We start from the raw sequence: 18,769 nt of genomic DNA, 5'->3' as shown, positions 1-18,769 counted from the left end.
TGTACCATCGTGTAGACGGTAGCGTCTCAAACATTTTTCGGTTCTTGGAAGTTTTTAACAATGGTAACGAAAAACAAACTTCATATATTCATTGGCGAGATATCAAGATAGGCCTCAACCCAGCAGCGTCAGCCTACATAGGCAGTCACGGTTTCATGAATACAGTCAATGGCCCAATGCTCCTGGGGACATCGACTTCAATTTCTATGGATGCTTTTATTACAAAATCACATGAAAATTCATTCTTGCCACTGTGTTCATAATAGTGAACATATTTTCATTTTAATGCATAGTATTGCGTGGCAGAAGCGTAGCGTGTGCGCAATGAGTGTGCAGAATATGTCCGCAGCTGCTCTAGCTTATGTCGTTGCGGCTAAGCGACGACCTCTTGCGGTCATGCGTGCCATTCGGTAGTTCAGGTCGCTTACGTGGTCTATGACAAGGTAAGGGCCAGCATAATACGCTGACATCTGCGCTAAACCACGTTTCCGGAGAGGTCGCCAAAGGCACACTATCTCCAGGGGCGTAAGACACTTGTTGATGCCGGCTGTCGTGCAGTAGAGGTTTCGCAGCGCTCTTGCGAAGCGAGAGTTGACAAATAGGCGAGACACCGAGCTTCGTCAGCCCTTCAAAGAGTTTCGGCGGTGCACGTTTCGTCATGGACTGAGTACAGAAGAATAGGGTCTAGAGAATACCTATGAGAGTCATCTCATGCGTTGCAGTGTTGAAGGTAAACGTTATAAACCGCAGTATGGCATCCCAGTTCTTGTGGTCAGATGAGATTTACAGTGTCAATAACACTCAGCGGGAACACGGCATCGCGTGGCCATGCAATGCAATGCGTCATTGCATATAACCCGGTTACAAATCAGTGCTGAGTGGCGCAGGACTGAGGGGACCTCGAAGTAATGCTTCATATTTTCCGCCATTATGCTCAAGTTTGATAATGGCCTGGGCACAATGATGCTGTGCACATGTGCAGCCACGCGGAGCCATGTTACCACTAAGTGCCTGACACTATACATCGCATGTTGACGAGTGCACGGTTTGCACGCTCCGTAAAACCTTTGGTTTGAGGATGAAGTGGTGTGGGTTATCGAAAATGCGACGCGCACAAACGAAGAAGCTCTTCCATAACATCTGCCCTAAAATGGCGACTTCGGTCACTGATGGTAACTCGTGGAGGTCCATGGTGCAGGATAACAGAACGGAGCAAGACCGTGGACACGTGGTGAGCAATCGCTGAAGGTAGAGCGGCCGTTTCACAGTAGCGGGTGAAGTAGTCTGCATAAACCACGATCAAACGATTTCCGTCGGAAGACTTCAGGAAGGGACCCGTAAGGTATACTCCACCTTTCTCGAATTTACCACGTGGTGGAGTCACAGGATGTAGCCGGCCCTGCGACGTGGACACAGTGGACGTAGGGCGTTTTTGCTGCTGGCAATCATTGCAGCTCGTCATCTGGCCCATCTTCGGCCAATAAAACTGGTCACTGGCACTGTGGAGCGTTCGCACAGATGCCAGGTGATCGGAGGTGTGGTCGTCGTGCGTGGCACGCAGGAAGCACGAGCGTTGGCTTTCGGGAACCACGAGTAGAAAATTGGCGCCAGTGTTTGACTAAGCCTTTTTCTAGAGAAGGCTACCACGGAGACAAAAAGAGTTAGTTACTGTGGAATCCCCTGCCGCGTAAGTAATGACTTGATGCTTATGCTTATGTAGGTCGCGTGCGCAGTCGGCAGAGCCGAGGCATCGGGCATAATGGAGGCGATGTAGCTATCTAATTCGGCAGTCAGGTGTCATAGGTAGAGAAGACGTGAACGACAAGCTGCAGCGGCGTGTTTGCGGCCACTCTAGTACGAAATAGTAAAGTCCTACTCCCGCAGACGAAGGGTGCAGAGCGCCAGACGACTAGATGGGTCACGAAGGTTGACGAGCCAACACCGGCCATGATGGTCCATCACAACCGTGAAATGGCGTCCATAGAGGTAGCACCGAAATCGCTGAATGGCGAAAACTAAAACCAGGCACTCCTGCATTCTCCGTAAGTGTGTAGTTACGTCGAGGTTTGCTGATGTAACGGCTAGCATATGCAATTATATGCTCGCCGGTTTCCGAACTTTGTACAATCACAACACGGACACCAATCCCACTTGCGCCAGTATCGGATGTGAAGTAGAATATTCAACTGGTGAAAAGAAGCGTCAAAGTCTGAGGTTCAGTCGAAACGGACGTCCTTTTGGATGATGGACGTCAGAGGCGAGGCTACGTCGACAAATCGCAAGATGAATCATCGAAAGTAAGAACACAACCCCAAAAAACTGCGGAGATCGTTTCGAGTCTGGGTTCGTTGGAATGCAGAAACTATACCGTAGTCTAAGAAACATGAAATCAACGTCGTTGCAAAGGCGACTGAATTTCAGGTGGCCTCATGTAGCGAACCATCAAGCGACTCGACAAAATCTGTGGAATGGGTGCTTCGTTATTTTGTCTGCCGCACTTTAGTAGCAGGTATATTTCGGCTGGTGCACAAGTTGCGCGTTGTGGACGCGTGCCGGATCGCACGCGTCATCAGGCAAAAACGTATACCTTGCGGAACCGACTAGGTGTGCGCAGATGACGCTTCACGTTTCGCATCCGCTAGTTTGTTTTTTGCCCCGGCTCTGGCGGCCGTTTCTTTGGCGTGGAAAACACAGCATGGTCCTCTGGATAAGTGTTTTGCACCATGGACTACCATTTTCAACAACTGTGGAAAGAAGTTTCTGTAACGCCTTCGTCGTAAGTGAATTAATTCAGAAGCAGTAGTACAATTAATATACAAAAATGTGTTAGCAAGCCTAGTTGCGAGGCTGTATTCATTATATTTGCATTGCCACTTCTCCTCTGTCTTTTCCACATTTATGTTTGTTGCATTGCGGTATATGCCTTGGATTATTCAACTTGATAAGGCTGGATAACAAGCATAACAACCGCACTCTTTGAGGTGATAGATGTATTTATTGAAAGGAAAGGCAAAGGGGGTTTGGGCTGAAAGCTCAGGCAACATACAAACTCGCAGGGACGTCCTTTTTAAGCCCCTACCTCCCACATCTTAACAGGGTAATCCTAAGGCGCTCTCTTCTGGGATATGTTCGAACCTCCAAAAAAGGTTCTCTATGGGATGTTCCATTTACTTCTCTTTTATAGGACCATGCTAAATACATTCCAGGACAGTTTTAAATGACCATGCACAATGTCGCAGGAATGCGGAACGTCAACCACACAAAATCGCTTGTAATGTCAAAAATAAAAGGCATACTGGTAGTCATTGCAACTAGAAATTGACGCTGTCTCTGCCACGATGTTCAACAGTTGTTTACTAAAATTTCGGTTGCGCTTTTCAACAGTCATGTAGGGGGGTTGCAACTGATTGTTGAGGTTTTCCAGAGCTACAAACAGCCACGTTGAGCTCATAATTGCATCAGCTGATGCATGGGAATTGGTTCCTTTGGAAAATATATAAAAGGCTACTCAATATGCTACATTACATGCAGCCTGCCATGATGTGAGGGGTAAAATCCAATATGAATCATGCTCGCAAAGAAGGGCATATGTTGCAACAGTTAAACTTGGCGCCCAACTGTCGCGGTGTCCTCGTTGTGCCAAACTAGAATGCGCGCCCCACCTCTCCGAAGAACACAAAACATCTCTAATATCTTTAATTGTATTGTTGACAAACTAATGAAGGGGCCAAATTATTAGAACGTTGCATGTGATCCTGATTACTTATACTGCAAACAAAATAAATAACTATTCAAGAGATGCTTTTATATAGCCTTGCTTATATGGACTCCAGTGTCTGCACATACTGGGACGCCCTTGCGGAAGAGTATATATAGAAGTGCTTGAGAAAAGTGCTCATTCCAAGATGATTACTCCTCTATGCTTTGCGAAATGTGAATGTGTGCGTATGAGCTTGCACTGTGTGCGAGCTTCTGCTGTGTGTGTTACAATACGTAGTATGAGATATTCCTTGTGTCACAGGTTGCAACACGCAGTGTTCAAAGTCCCCAAATATTGCGGAGGGGGTGGCTGCTCCTGACCCTACGGGGATGGGACACCTTCCCTCTTCCTTTGGCTGTTCAATGAAACAATACTGTCGTTTCACGAAACATTTCCTGGGCCTTCCTTTATCTTTATTGCATACCCTTTCTTTTTCATTTTTATTGGTATAACAAGGCCCCTTCACATATTTCGTTAACACAGTCAATGTCTTGCAACCTAATTTCCCTTACTGGTGATTTATAAAAAGTAAACGAAAAACATCGCCGAGAAGAATAAGTGCGGAGCTTTCGGCTAGCATTCGAGATTTATCAGAGCACCTACGAGACATATAAATGCCAATTCTTTTGTTGGTGCCTTCAGTCGCTGTAAAAATGCCATGGTGGTTAAGGGTAGAAAACACAAGTGGAATAATAGGTCTAGGAAAGAAAGGTTTCTCTCAAAGAAAAATCGCTGTCATAGTAGGCCGACCACAGAAAACTATAAATCGTATCCTGTAGGCTTATTTCAGACAGAATCGGGTAACAGATGCCCCTCATCGTCGCAAACCGAGAAAAACGACTCGAGATTAAGACCACCTTCTCTTAGCTGCGGCCATCCAAGACCCCTCCGTAAGAGCGAAACGAAAATGCCGAGCAGCTCTATGTTGACGTTAGTCTGCCAACTATTCGCAGGCGACTTCATGAGGCTGGATTGAAGAGTTGCGCAGCCGCAACAAGACCCCTTCTTACAGCCGCTTACCTTCAGAAATGATTAGAATTCGCTAACCTTCAGTAGAACTGACCGTCGCATCAATGGAAGTAAGCAATATTCAGTGACGAGTCTACATTATCCATCTGCTGGAATCAGTGTCTCCGCGTCTGGAGGGTCGCCTATTCTCGGTAAGATGGCGCGGTAAGAGGCATGCGCGTGCTTTTAGCGCTGTTCAAATTTCACCTTTTCTGTTCTTTTTCCGGCAGCTCCCAAGAGAACAAAGTGCTGAATTTTACTGCAGCGGATGCGTATACTTAAATGTGTTGGGTGCCCTAAGCTACCCAAGCATTGGCGCGCTCTATTGCATTCCAGGCAAGCTGACAGCTTAAGCTTACAAAGCAATTTGTGACAACACTCTTCTTCCATATACAAAAAATGGGCCTTTTCCGGATGGGTGCTTTTATTCCCGGCATGACGGGGGGCCCCGTACATATTGGATAAGTATTGCAGGAGTATCCGAACAGCAGTGGCATCGCACAGCTGGAGTGGCCACCTTGAAGTCCGGACCACAATCAACATCGCTGAGAACAGCTGGGGCATTATGAACACGAATCTGGCAGGCGTGCATCGGCACACAGGGAGTCTAAAAACAATGTGGCAAGCAGCAGAATCTGAGTGGAATCGTCTTCGCGGAGATCTGGCTTTGGTACAGTCGCTCTACACATCACGGCCCGGAAGAATCGAAAAACTTCAAAAGCAAGGAGGACATCCTATCAAGTATTGAAGGCAAATTGATACATCCCTGATTATCGACAGACACTATGTTGCATTATATAGGAGACGTGCAGCATGTTGAGATTTAGCCCTTTTAGCAGGGAATATGAAATATTCGCCAATATTGGGCCGTAATTGTTTTCAAATATTTAATAGCAGCTTTTGCAACTGCGGTCTACGAATATACGAATAAACGGGAGTGTTACACACCAAAACAGTTTATAGCAGTGCAATACTGCAGTTAGAGGAAAAGCAAGGCGCAGTAGATGTCGCAGTAGAGTTCCTTTGCACGCCCCCATTCCCTGCTCAGACTATGTTGAGGTTGAAAGGTCAGAACTCCTATCTGTGATTTTTTCAATACAATCCTCGGCTCCAGGTTGGGACGTGGTTAGGGTAGGTGTGCTCAAACTTTCAGCAAGCGAGTTCACTCAGGATCTCCTGGATCTGGTCAACGAATCATTAGAATCTGCATGGCTGCCGCACGTCTGGAAATTGTCGAAAATTGTACTGCTCTTGAAAGACCCTGGTAAAGGATTTCATGTTGAAAACATTCGGCCGATAGATTTGACTTGAAATCTAGTAAAATTAATAGAAAGAATTGTACATAGCCGCCTCTCAAAGCATATTTCAGATCTCAATGCTTTGAGTTCTGCACAGATTGGTTTTCGCAATGGATGCTCAATATGGTCTGCACATGTAGATTTAGAAAGCAGAATTCGCCTTGCTATATGCAACAAGGAGGTATCAGCGTTAGTGACGCTCGATATTGCTAAGGCGTATGACAGCATTGAACATTCCATTCTACTAAAGTTTCTATTACGTCCCCCGCTCGACATTTATGCGTGGATCAGGGAAATTTTGAAAGGACGACAATTTTTTTTGCGCTGATGGCTCATAAATCTCAGACACCTATGTACAGGCAAGAGGGGTGTCCCAGGGCTCTGTGCTCTCGCCACTCCTTTTTAATATATTAATGCGCGATATTCCGGTTCATCCTGATGTCACTGTATATGTATACGCAGATGACATAGCATTCGTCGCCTCTGCAAAAGATATTCATGACCTCTATCGTTCACACATGCACTTGAGGTCTGGTTGGACAAAATTAAATTGTTTTTAAATGTGTGAAAACGTAGTGCGCTAGTTTTTAAAACCAAACCCCCTTATATGTTTCGTTAAACTACCGCTCAGATGTCATACCGCAAGTGAAATCTCTTAGGTATTTAGGCATTACGTATGATGCTAGTATGAATTGGAGGCCTCGCATCACGCCTAATGTTCAAAAAGGTGAGCGCGCCTTTGGTAGGCTCATACGGATAAGTAACAAGACATTTCGAATGCGTCAAGATACTCTTCTACTTCTGTGCAAAGCATATGTTGAGACCAATTCCGGAATTCGGCTGCATTCGTTTTTCTAGTTGTCCAAAATATAAGCTGCATCCGTTGCTGCTTTCAGAGCGACGTGCACGCGCCTCTGCCTAGGGCTTCCACAGTCAGTCTCCACCATTTTTCTTTACTTGGAGGCCCACATCCTGAACCTTAACTCCCGTTTCCGCCTTCTAACTGTTAGATCATTCTTGCGGTCCTTTGAGGCTACTCCCATTGTGGCTATAATTATTTTTGTGTCAAACCCGGCCCTCTTTCTCACTCAGCAGTGGCCAAAGTTTTGCATGCCCCAGGTTGTTTTCACGCAGAGCATTTTAGCAAACATTGGTGTGGGCCTCGGTTCTATAAGTCCTATTGGTTGCTCAACGTTCATTATATTAATTAATTAATATTAATTATTAACAATTAACGATATTATGATTGTATATTTCCATCTAATGTAAAGCACTCACCTTCATCTCCAATATCTAGTCTCCTATGTGATTACCTTGAAAAATTCCCCGATCACATTGTAATTGCCACTGATGCGTCTGTAACTCTGCAGAAAGCAGCGATTGGAATTTTTTCACAGTCTCTTTCCTGGAGTTTTTCGGTGCGTGTCCCGGATTACACACCGATCTTTTTAACAGAGTTTATGGTAATTGGGCAAGCACTACTAAAATTTCCTGCAATCGGTCAAAAATAATTTCTATTTTGTTGTCACTGGAGTCAGCACGGGATGCTCTTTTGAGCCGCTCACTGACGTATTTCATACCGGGGTGGGTGAAAGAAATACGCTTCATTTAGGTCCCCAGCCACTGCGGTATTTTCCACAACGAAGCAGCAGACTTCTTGGCTAAATCAGCTCTTGATGCACCTGTTCCATATACCATCCCTAATGTCATCATTTTTAGAATGTGCTGTTTTCAGCGTTATGAATACATAGCCACCTCATGGAATGATCCCTTGCTATGTACAGAAGAGTACCAACATCCTATATATTCATGGAGAGTTCGTTCATGTAAATCACGGCAGTCTGAGGTAACGATGACTCTCATGAGATGCAGGATTCCCCGCCTAAATCTTTATTGATCTAGATGCAGGTTCAGCCCAACAAACCTGTGTGAGGCTTGCGGTGAGATTGAAAATATTTATCATTTCGTTCTCGCTTGCCGAAGGTTTTCACATCAGAGGAGGGTGCGTTTAGAAATTCCAATAGCACAATTGGGATTTACGTTGTCGGTGCCGCTTCTACTCTCCTTCGGTGCGAGTGCGAAAGTATTTGCGTTGCCTCAAATTTGTCAGTATTTACATAACTACATCACAGCTACGGACAGATTCCTTGGCTAATTGTATCCCAAAATTACAAGCTTCTAAATGTTTTGCTCCGTATTTGTTTTTGCTTTCAGTCAATTTTTCGATCTTGAACCTTAGGTTTTTGTTTAGATGATAATTAATTTAATGCACTACTTCAGTGTGTGTGTGGGACATTTGGCAGTCCACACTGAACCCTGGCTAATCCTCCATCGTGGGTATGTGCCATTTATCAAGGCAGAAGAAGAAGGAGAAGACTGAACCTGAAGCCGGTCGTGGGGCAAGGAGCAGAGAGGAGAGTGAAGAAAAAGCGATAAAAGTTGCGCAGTGAAGGGCACCGAAATAGTCGCAGGGGCACCTGCGACTACTTTCTTTGATTGCACACGACATCGATCAGTAACTGATCGCAGTCTGTTAAAATCTGTCTGTCGAACCTTTTTTATTTATCTAATCATCTTTGTCATCCATTAGTGCATTTCCTTTATGCACTGAGGCATTAAACACCATTTCAAAAACAAAATTAAGCGATCCTTATTATGAACACCTCACAGAGACCACACCTTCAATTTCTTAATTTTCCTGCATTCCTTTGCTAAGGAAATTCAGGTGTGTAAGTATCCTTCATAGTGACATATAGCAGCCCATCTAAGCAGCAGTACACAGAAAACATTTGACGGTTTTTGGTGCCGCTTATTTCTGGACGCTGCCGCCGTCGCCGAATTTTTGTGCCGATGACACATATATTGGTTTTCCGTAAATAATTTCGTACATGTGGGGAGCTTTAACGCGCGCTGACCGCGCACAACTCAAGAGATGCGGTAGAGTGCTGCGCGAAGAAGAAATTGATAACAAATATTACCTTTGACACCCCCAGTAATGTTCCGTAGTTGGTTCTTGTTGCGTTGTGCACCAGGGGTGCGCCGTCAGAGACGGCATACTTGTTTCAGCGGAGGTTCCTTGCGCCAGAGGCGCCCCGTCAAAGACAGAATGTAGCGATGACTTGAAGACAGGAGTTTGCGAGGAGAATAATTGAATATTTATTTACACAGCAAATATTTACAATATGTACAACAAAGACACAAGTTGGAACTGGCTAACAAGGAAACATTCCCACCGCGGCATAGCCGAAGATGCAGAGCATCTAAACCTTGCCCAGAACGCCGGTCCAGCCCTAATTTCCACAACGTCCAATGACCACAGACATCAACCTGATTGGTTCGTTGTGACGTACAGCTGCCACTTCAACCTCAACAGCAGCAGGAGTAGAAAACCTCTCTCCACAGATAAGAAAAAAAAGGAAAAGAAAAACTCCTAGGGTCACGTCCTTCCTATGTCGCGCTATACACCTGTCCGTTCACCTCGCCGTTGCAACGTTAGAGTCAATAAGTACCGTTGTTACCACAAAAAAAAAGAGAAAAAAAAGAGTGGTCAGTGGTCGTGGCATAGCTCGGCTGTCGCCACATCATCATCATCATCATCAGCCTGATTCTACCCACTGCAGGGCGAAGGCCTCTCCCATATTTCTCCACTTAACCCGGTTCTGAGCTAGTAGCTGCATCCACTTGACCCCTTCGAACTTCTTAATCTCATCCGCCCACCAAACTTTCTGCCGCCCCTGCTACGCTTTCCTTCCCTTGGAATCCAGTTTGTTACCCTCACCGACAATCGGTTATCCTCTCTTCGCACTACATGTCCTGCCCATGTCCATTTCTTCTTCTTAATTTCTACTAGAATGTCGGTAACTTGAGTTATTTCTCTGACCCACTCTGCACGCTTCCTATTTCTTAATGTTACCCCTACCATTTTTCGTTCCATAGCAATCTGGGTTGTCCTCAACTTATGTAGAACCCTCTCGGTTAGCCTCCACGTTTCAGCCACATAGGTGAGTACAGGTGAGATGCAACTGTTGTATACTTTCCTCTTGGGCGATACCGGTAACCTGCTAGTCATAATCTGTGAGTGCTTGCCAAATGCGCTCCATCCCAATCATATTCTTCTTGTTATTTCCTTTTCATGGTCCGGATCTGCGGTTACTACCTGTCCTAAGTAGACATATACGCCTACTATACTTCCAGTATTTCGCTACCTAATGTAAACTGCTGTTCCTTTCCGAGGCTGTTGAACATTACCTTAGTCTTCTGCATATTGATTTTCAAGCCTACCTTTCGACTTTTTCTGTCTAGGTCATCAATCATTATTTGCAGTTCATCCCCCGAGTTGCTTAGTAAGGCAATGTCATCAGCAAATCGCAGATTACTGAGGTATTCTACATCTACCCATATCCCTAACTGCTCCCATTCCAAGTCTCTGAATATTTCCTCTAAACAAGCTGTGAATAGTACTGGGGAGATTGTGTCTCCTTGCCTAACACCTTTCTTTATGGGGAATTTGTTACTTTCTTTATGCAGAACTATGGTTGCTGTGCAGCCACTATATATATATATATATATATATATATATATATATATATATATATATATTCCATAACTTTCACGTACGGCTCGTCTACCCCCTGATTTCGCAATGCCTGCATCACCGCCGAGGTTTCAACTGAGTCAAATGCTTTTTCGTAATCAATGAATGCTATGTATAAGGGCTGGTTATATTCCGAGCATTTTTCTATCACCTTATTGATGGTATGGATATGATCGATAGTAGAGTACCGTTTCCGAAACCCTGCTTGATCCTTTGCTTGATTGCAGTCTAAGGTTGTCCTGATTCTATTAGCGATTACCTTAGTAAAATCTTATACGTAAAAGACAGTAAGCTGATTGGTCTGTAATTTTTAAGGTCCTCAGAGTCCCCTTTCTTATGAATGAGGATAATGTTTGCATTCTTCCATGGTTCCGGTACCGTCGATGACACCAGGCACTGCGTATACAGGGTGGCCAGTTCGTCGCCGCAAGTGAACCGCTTTTGTTAGGTGCTCGCCACCATATTCCATTGGGCACTTGCGTGAACGAGCGTCTCACCTGCGACTGCGGCGTCGAGACAGCACGCTCCAGCCCGTGTAAAGAAAAAACCAGGAAAATAGTTACAAGAGTTTAACGCTGCTGAACCAAATATTGAGCGAGAGCATTAGCTGCGGGTGACCGAGCGTTCTTCTTTTTTCTTCATCCTCAGCCCACATATAAAGCACCGCTTTAACCAAGCCGTACGAACGTGCCTTAGTGGCCTATAGGGGTAATATGAATACCAGGGTCCTAGAAGGCCGATCCTGGTATAACCGGCTCTTGTGAAACGAGGGGCTCAAGTTGGCAGATCCTGCCAACTGAGCCGCGGCTCCGACCGCGCCACGCAGACCGCTTCAGTTGGGAGCCCATCTCTCGCTTTTGTGTCACGTGAGGTGTGACGTCACAGCGTCACGTGAGTAAAACGTGGCTGCCGCCCCGCTACGCTGAAGGCTCGAAACCTAGAGTAGTATTGCTTTCGCAATAAAGGAAAAAGAGCGGTCTCCGGTCCTGCCACGGTTCGCCTGTCGCCAAGAGTGCAGCTTTTGTTAGGTGCTCGCCACCGCATTCCATCGGGTGCTCGCGTGAATGTGCGTCTCACCTGCGACTGTGAGGTTTAGACGGTGCGTGCAAGCTGGTGTTCACTATGTCGTCTATATCTCCCGCTTCGAGAACTCACTGACTGTCACTATAGTGACGCTCGTCATCCTAAATGGCTTTGCGTGCTTCGCCAGGTACCTCACGGCGCACCTCCTCTCTGCGCACAACCTGCGTCCATTCATGCTAGAAGGCTGCTAAGATCTGGGCTCCTAGCCACATACTTTCCCCGACTTCCCGCGCTAATCCGTTGTGCTGGTTGGTCCCTTACACCCGCCTTGATGAGATGAGAGCCCGCGCCTTGTGGAAAGGTATGAAGGCAACGGAAGCTTGTGTAACTCCATTTCTGAACGATAAAAAATGCATCGCAAAGCGGAAATGTCAATTATTAGTACACGCTCGCACGATGAGCTCGCTGCGTGCAGTCCCATCGTATACAGACGAAAAGGGCATGTGCGGTGTCACCTCAATCTGCCTGGTGATGAATAAAAAGAAAGAAATAATGTTACTAGCTAGCGGGAAAATGTCAGCTCTGAGAGGAATAGCTAAAAGAGAGAGAAGAGCTACCCTGATGTTCCCCTCGCCACGAATGGTGATGACGTAACGTGGCGCTGCTCCTTGTCTTGGTTGCTGGGAAGTGTCAGCTGTGACGGGAATAGCTAAACGAGAGAGAGGAGCTACCCTGATGTTTCCCTCGCCACATATGGTGATGACGTAACAAGGCGCTGCTCCCTGTCTTGGTTGCTGGGAAGTGTCAGCTGTGACAGCAATAGCTAAAATAGAGAGAGGAGCTACCCTGATGTTTCCCTCGCCACAGGTGGTGACGAAACGTGGCGCTGCTCCTTGTCTTGGTTGGTGGGAAGTGTCAGCTGTGACAGGAATAGCTAAAAGAGAGAGGAGCTGCCCTGATATTTTCCTCGCCACGAATGGTGATGACGTAACGTGGCGCTGCTCCTTATCTTGGTAGCTGGGAAGTGTCAACTGTGACAGGAACAGCTAAAAGAGAGATAGGACCTACCCTGATATTTCCGTCGCCACGAATGGTGATGACGTAACGTGGCGCTGCTCCTTATCTTGGTTGCTGGGAAGTGTCAGCTGTGACAGGAATAGCTAAACGAGAGAGAGGAGCTACCCTGATGTTTCCCTCGCCACATATGGTGATGACGTAACAAGGCGCTGCTCCTTGTCTTGGTTGCTGGGAAGTGTCAGCTGTGACAGGAATAGCTAAAAGAGAGAGAGGAGCTAACCTGATATTTCCCTCGCCACGAATGGTGATGACGGAATGTGGCGCTGCTCCCTGTCTTAATTGCTGGGAAGTGTCAGCTGTGACAGCAATAGCTAAAAGAGAGAGAGGAGCTACCCTGATGTTTCCCTCGCCACAGGTGGTGATGACGTAACGTGGCGCTGCTCCTTGTCTTAGTTGGTGGGAAGTGTCAGCTGTGACAGGAATAGCTAAAAGAGAGAGGAGCTGCTCTGATATTTTCCTCGCCACGAATGGTGATGACGTAATGTGGCGCTGCTCCTTGTCTTGGTTGTTGGAAAGAGTCAGCTGTGACAGGAATAGCTAAAAGAGAGAGAGGAGCTACCCTGATGTTTCCCTCGCCCCAGATGGTGATGGCGTAACGTGGCGCTGCTCCTTGTCTAGGTTGCTGGGAAGTGTCAGCTGTGACAGGAATAGCTAAAAGAGAGAGAGAGAGGAGCTACTCTGATGTTTCCACAGATGGTGATGATGTAACGTGGCGCTGCTCCTTGTCTTTGTTGCTGGGAAGTGTCAGCTGTGATAGGAATAGCTAAAAGAGAGACAGGAGCTACCCTGATATTTCCCTTGCCACGAATGGTGATGACGTAACGTGGCGCTGCTCCTTGTCTTGGTTGCTGCTCGAGCAATCACCTTCATTTTGATTGCGACTGTACATGGAAAGACCCCTTGTCGCAGCTGTAAGCTACGTGACCAACGACGGTAGATGCCACGCCGATGCAGGACTGCCTAAGCCCCTCATTTAAGACTGCCTAGTTTTGAGAACTAAGACGCAGGTGGCAACGATCGGAAGTTCTTGAGAAGCGCTTCATTTCCCGAGATCGCCGACGAAGTAAATGTGCCTAAAGGCGTACTGTACCTAAAGGTCCACAGCGAAGTAAGGAAAGGCGATTCGACTCAACGCAATTATACCAGCAACCTTGAGGTGGGAGCCCCACGTGAACGACAGGCCTGGACCAATGGTACGGCTGGGCGAGGACGTTTGCAGCGAAATGATTGGTTGAGTATCGTGCAGCATCGGGAGTTAAGAAAACTGTGGGGCAGGTTATACTGCGTGGTGTGATCCGGCTTGCTCTGAGAAGCTCGGGTCCCGACTTGGAGATAGCAGAAGGCTAGTGAAGCGGCTCTTTTCAGCCATTTAGGGCGGGAGTAACGTTGTACTGAAACCAATCGGCACGCTTGCCTGCTACGTCACAGGAGCCTTGGACCGGCTTCTGGCCCTGACAGACAAAACCGGATTCCGCTTCTATAATGAAGTTGACGTCGCCTCTCCGTCCTACAGCCTCCCCGACTCCCAAGACCTGAGCCACTGCCCGTGACCACGAGACAGCGCTAACACTGACACGATGGGGAGCATACCATCTAACCCCTTCATGTAACCAACGTTCGTAGAATAAATGGTTTTAAATAAACGGCCAGTTGTGGGTGTTGATTCCTTCCTCACCTCAGGACGAACCCGAGTTTGGCAATATAACCGGTTGCGGTTTGTGGCACCAGATTAGGGACGCCACAGTAGAAGGATATGCGTTTCAGCATCCACTGCGGCATGTAAAAGGGAATGATCAAAGTTCAACTATGTACACACTAAAATCGGGAATAGGCTTAAAGGAAACAGGGTACAGAATCTTCTACTCAACCGTTCTAACTTACAGCTTGAGTCTCCAGACTGATCAGTAGCGCCGCAAATGACTGCAGCAGCGATTCAGACTAATGGATGTGAAAAAGTTCTGGCCTTGTTTGCGCGTCTCCTTTTCCCCTTGCGCACTTTTTCGACTCGTATGTTTTTCATTTGTGATTAGGTCTTTCTAGTTAAATATTACGTACAGTTCAATACACTGTAATTTTCGGTTTATAATCCGCACGTGGTGTGTAATCCGTAGAGGCAAATTTTGGTTCAAATACATTTTTGCTTCTATTAGCGCACACATGCTGTACGGTCCACAGTGAAGAATAATGGTTGAAAACATGTTTGTTTATGTTGTGAGTAAGCAGTATGGAATATGTAAGCAAGCAGTATATTGTCAAAAAGTGAAATCCTGCTTTTTATTATGCTGCATTGATTTCACTCCTGGAACCCACCGAAATCACTTTCCCCGAGGCGGAAAACTGCCGAGAATGCTCTTCGTCTTTCCGGAGTCATCTAAATGATTCTAACTACGCCAGTTCTGGCGATACACACACATTTGTGTGTCCCCGTGTTTATTATTTATTTCTATTCATTAGGGTTTGTACATATTCACGTTCACAAATAGTAGACATTATTTGCTTCCGTGACAGAATTCCCTTGCATATCGAAATTGATCCCATATAAGAGCTGACTTCACTGTGTTATTTAGCAAGGTAACATGTAGTAGGCGCCCGCTCGAGGCACGTTTCCTTTCTTATCTTTAATAGCCATCGGTAGGGCTTCTTCGGCTCTCAAATCGGACAAACGATCTGAAAAATAAAATGGTGCATAGTCCGCACTAACAGACAGTACGCATCACACAAAATTTAAGCTTTGAAACTGCTATAATGCTGAAATTAGGTTAACAAAAAGTTCTCCGACGTTAAGCGAAAAAAACGCCAAGCGCCCCATTAGCCCCATTACGCGAAAATCCGGTCGCCGGCGTGTGGACTCGATTGCTTCGACAGTAACCCGAAACGACCATAGGTGTCCACAGAAACAAGTTTGACCGATACAGCGCCTTCCTTTCCTGTGAAACGATTATCAAGGCTGCTGAGGCTGAGGCTGATAAAACGTTATTCACAATAAGCGGGAGGAACAGGGGAAGTCAGCTAGCTTGCCGCAGGCCGTGGAGACTTATGGCAACGCCGGCCCATTCGATGGCCTGGAACTGAATGCCAGGGTCATCGCTGGACCTTAGCTTGTCCCAAGCTTCTTTAGAGGGATCCGGCAAGACTTCTGAGGGAGGCTAATGAGGTTTGCACGCCCTTATCGTAATGTTCGAAATTGTCTTTCTCCCCGCAAGACCGGCAGAAGGGATTCACATCCTTATTTATGAATTTTGAAATATAGTTTGTGTTGCGGAGTGTCCCCGTCTGTAGTTCTCGCCATATTACTTGTTGTTGTCTGGTGGGAGTGTTTTTCTTATTGCTTTGTAATGTGCGGTGAGTTCGTGGTATGATACGGCTGGCTCACCGAAGGGTTCTGGTTCCTGATTTTGCGCTACCGCTCGGCCGGCTAATACGCTCGATCATCAAGGCCTTTCTAGGCTCCTGGTGAAAATCTCGCTTCGGCAAGATGTATCAGCCAGATTCCGCGGCATATGTCAGCGAGATTTTACGAGTGACATAAAGTACAATAAAATTTTGGTTGGGCCTAGTTTCTTCACGATTTTCTACGGAACTACGCCTTTTCTTAGCTGCAAAAGAATTGTAGACCACCGGTGAACTTTAATGCGTTCAACGGAACGCTGGCTGTGTTCGACAATGGGCGCGCGATGTACCGTGTGCAGTAACGGGGTGTGTGTGTGTGGGGGGGGGGGGGGGGGGGTGAACGGTGGCTGTTCCTAGCCCTACGGGGCTGGGACTGGTAGGTCAACGCCGCTTGCAGCGGGGGCTCGCCTGCCGCCGAATTTTTATCTGTTGTGGGCCGTCATTGCACCCATCACCGCTTAGGTGGTGGACGACGGCTTTTGCGGAGCGCGTCTTTCTCTCCCTCTTCTTTCTCTTCTCTACTTTCTCTCTTCTGTCCGCATGAGGCAACGGAGGTGGCTCAGCTGCCCCGCCGGGGTGGTGCAGTGGTAAGACGCCCGACTACTGTGCCGGAGTACCCGGGTTCGAACCCGACCTCGGCGGCTGCGTTTCGATGGAAGCGAAACAAAGAGGCATTTGTGTGCTGTGCGATGTCAGCGCACGTTTAAGAACCCCAGGCGGTCGTTAGATAAATACTCTTTCTCCTTATCGAGGCCTATCGCTTGCCCTAAAATGACGTATGGAGCTGGGAGCGATATCAGTGTAGTGACGTCATAGCAAAATAGCGTGACGTACTATCAACGACACAGTGATGCATGATATCAGCCAGCCGCTGCATCAGAGGTAGGTGGGTTGATCGACTGGGAGCCCTCATTGTGATCAGCAGACCCGGCCAGACAGAAGATCGTCGTCAGTCGTGTCGCATACGTCATGGACCAACATCACATGAACCTTTAGATCGCGAGTGGTGTCGTGCGGAGGCCTATGTGCCTCAAATTCTTCGTGAAATAAAGTTTTTTCCTCCTCCTCCTGGTGCCGGTGTTGATGAACCGGAATCGGCCCCCGAGTGAAACCTTCTCGCCGATGAGACGACGACCTATCTAACCGCACTTTACACTTCATTGAAAATACAATTAAGTGAAACAAAACTATATTTCATGCGGTCACACAGCAGCACTCAGCGAAAAAGAGAAAAGTAAGAAACATTTCGGCATATTGAAATGTTTTAGTAGATTAAGTATTTATCAGAAAGCTTCTCAATAAAGCCTAAATTTACAACCAACACCGAAACACAATAAATAATAAATACCGTTCCGCAACCTTGTTAATGTTCGCTCCTATATACAAGTAGCTATATAGCAATGTTAACATTAGTGCAAATTTTCAAGTTTTTCAAGCTTCATTGGCCACGATGCAGCGAAGTGGCACCAATTTCCATCGTGGTTGCACCACTCTTAGCGTCGCTGCCTAGCAACCACCTCCTCGCCATCTAGCGTGTAAACAACCAGAGCCCTTGCCTAGCAACCGCCGCCGCAAGTGGTGGACGCCGCTAGGGAGCCTACATGTTTCGCCGCGGCGCCCGACGCCGCTAGGGCCGGGCGCCGCGGCTAGACGCTGAGCGCTCGCACCGCCATCTGGCATAACTTCCTCGGATCTCCAGCTGAGCGCTTTACGAACTGTGCCACACCCGGGATACAGAAGCGCATCTTAATTCTCGTTTTCTAACGTGAGGATCATAGCATTGTGATGATAATAAGCTCGTCAGCGGCGCATTTCGGGCGAACATATCCTCAGCAATGAAGGGGATTGAATCGGACTAGATTAGAGTGGACTGGTATTATGCTGAGCTGCTTGTGAAAGAGGTCGCATTATGTCACCGAAGCTTTAGTCTACTTCTGAGGTTCTCAGGAAACCACCTGCGCCACCAATCAAGCTTAAAGAAATTCTAGCTCAAAGACAACCGTGCGCCCACATTTGTTTAAATAATTTCAAAATCAGTGCGCTATATTGCATACAATAAAGATTCAGAAATGACGGAGTAATTTTTTAGTTCGGCTAATAACATAAGCAGCTTCATTATACTGCCAGTTTTCGTAATGTAGCTAAGTATTAACGATAGTCTATCGAGTCGTGTTTCGACAATCATTTTCGGGTCTCTGTTCTTTATCGGCATCAGAAAAATACCGTCTTTGAGGGCACATGGTATCGGCACTGACGACATTGTTAATGCGAAAGCCTTAATTCACTATGTTTCAAGGTAGCGTCCCGAGGTACACAAAATAGGTGAATAAGAAAACAAATTAAATAAGTGATCCGTGCACACGCCAAGACGCGACCCACAATCATTCCGTGCCCCAGCCGTTCTATGTCGTGTTTTTTTAAATATTATTCATTACTTTGCTTTGGCACACGTTCTACCAATCAGTCTTCTCCAGAACGAGTCCATTATTCTTTTCTAGCGTAAGGAAGCCTGAGGACAATGAGAGAAAGAATATCGGAGGCACTGGGAAGGAGAAGGAAGGTGTCAGCTGTGGTGTGGTAGACCACCACTCGAGAGAACAGTCAACTCCGCCAGCCAGC

The sequence above is a fragment of the Amblyomma maculatum genome, chromosome 4 (genome assembly GCF_055883805.1).
Source record: "Amblyomma maculatum isolate TAMU_Amacu chromosome 4, ASM5588380v1, whole genome shotgun sequence".
Taxonomy (NCBI): domain Eukaryota; kingdom Metazoa; phylum Arthropoda; class Arachnida; order Ixodida; family Ixodidae; genus Amblyomma; species Amblyomma maculatum.
The sequence above is the reverse complement of the archived record's forward strand: the minus strand, read 5'-3'. Positions refer to the sequence as shown.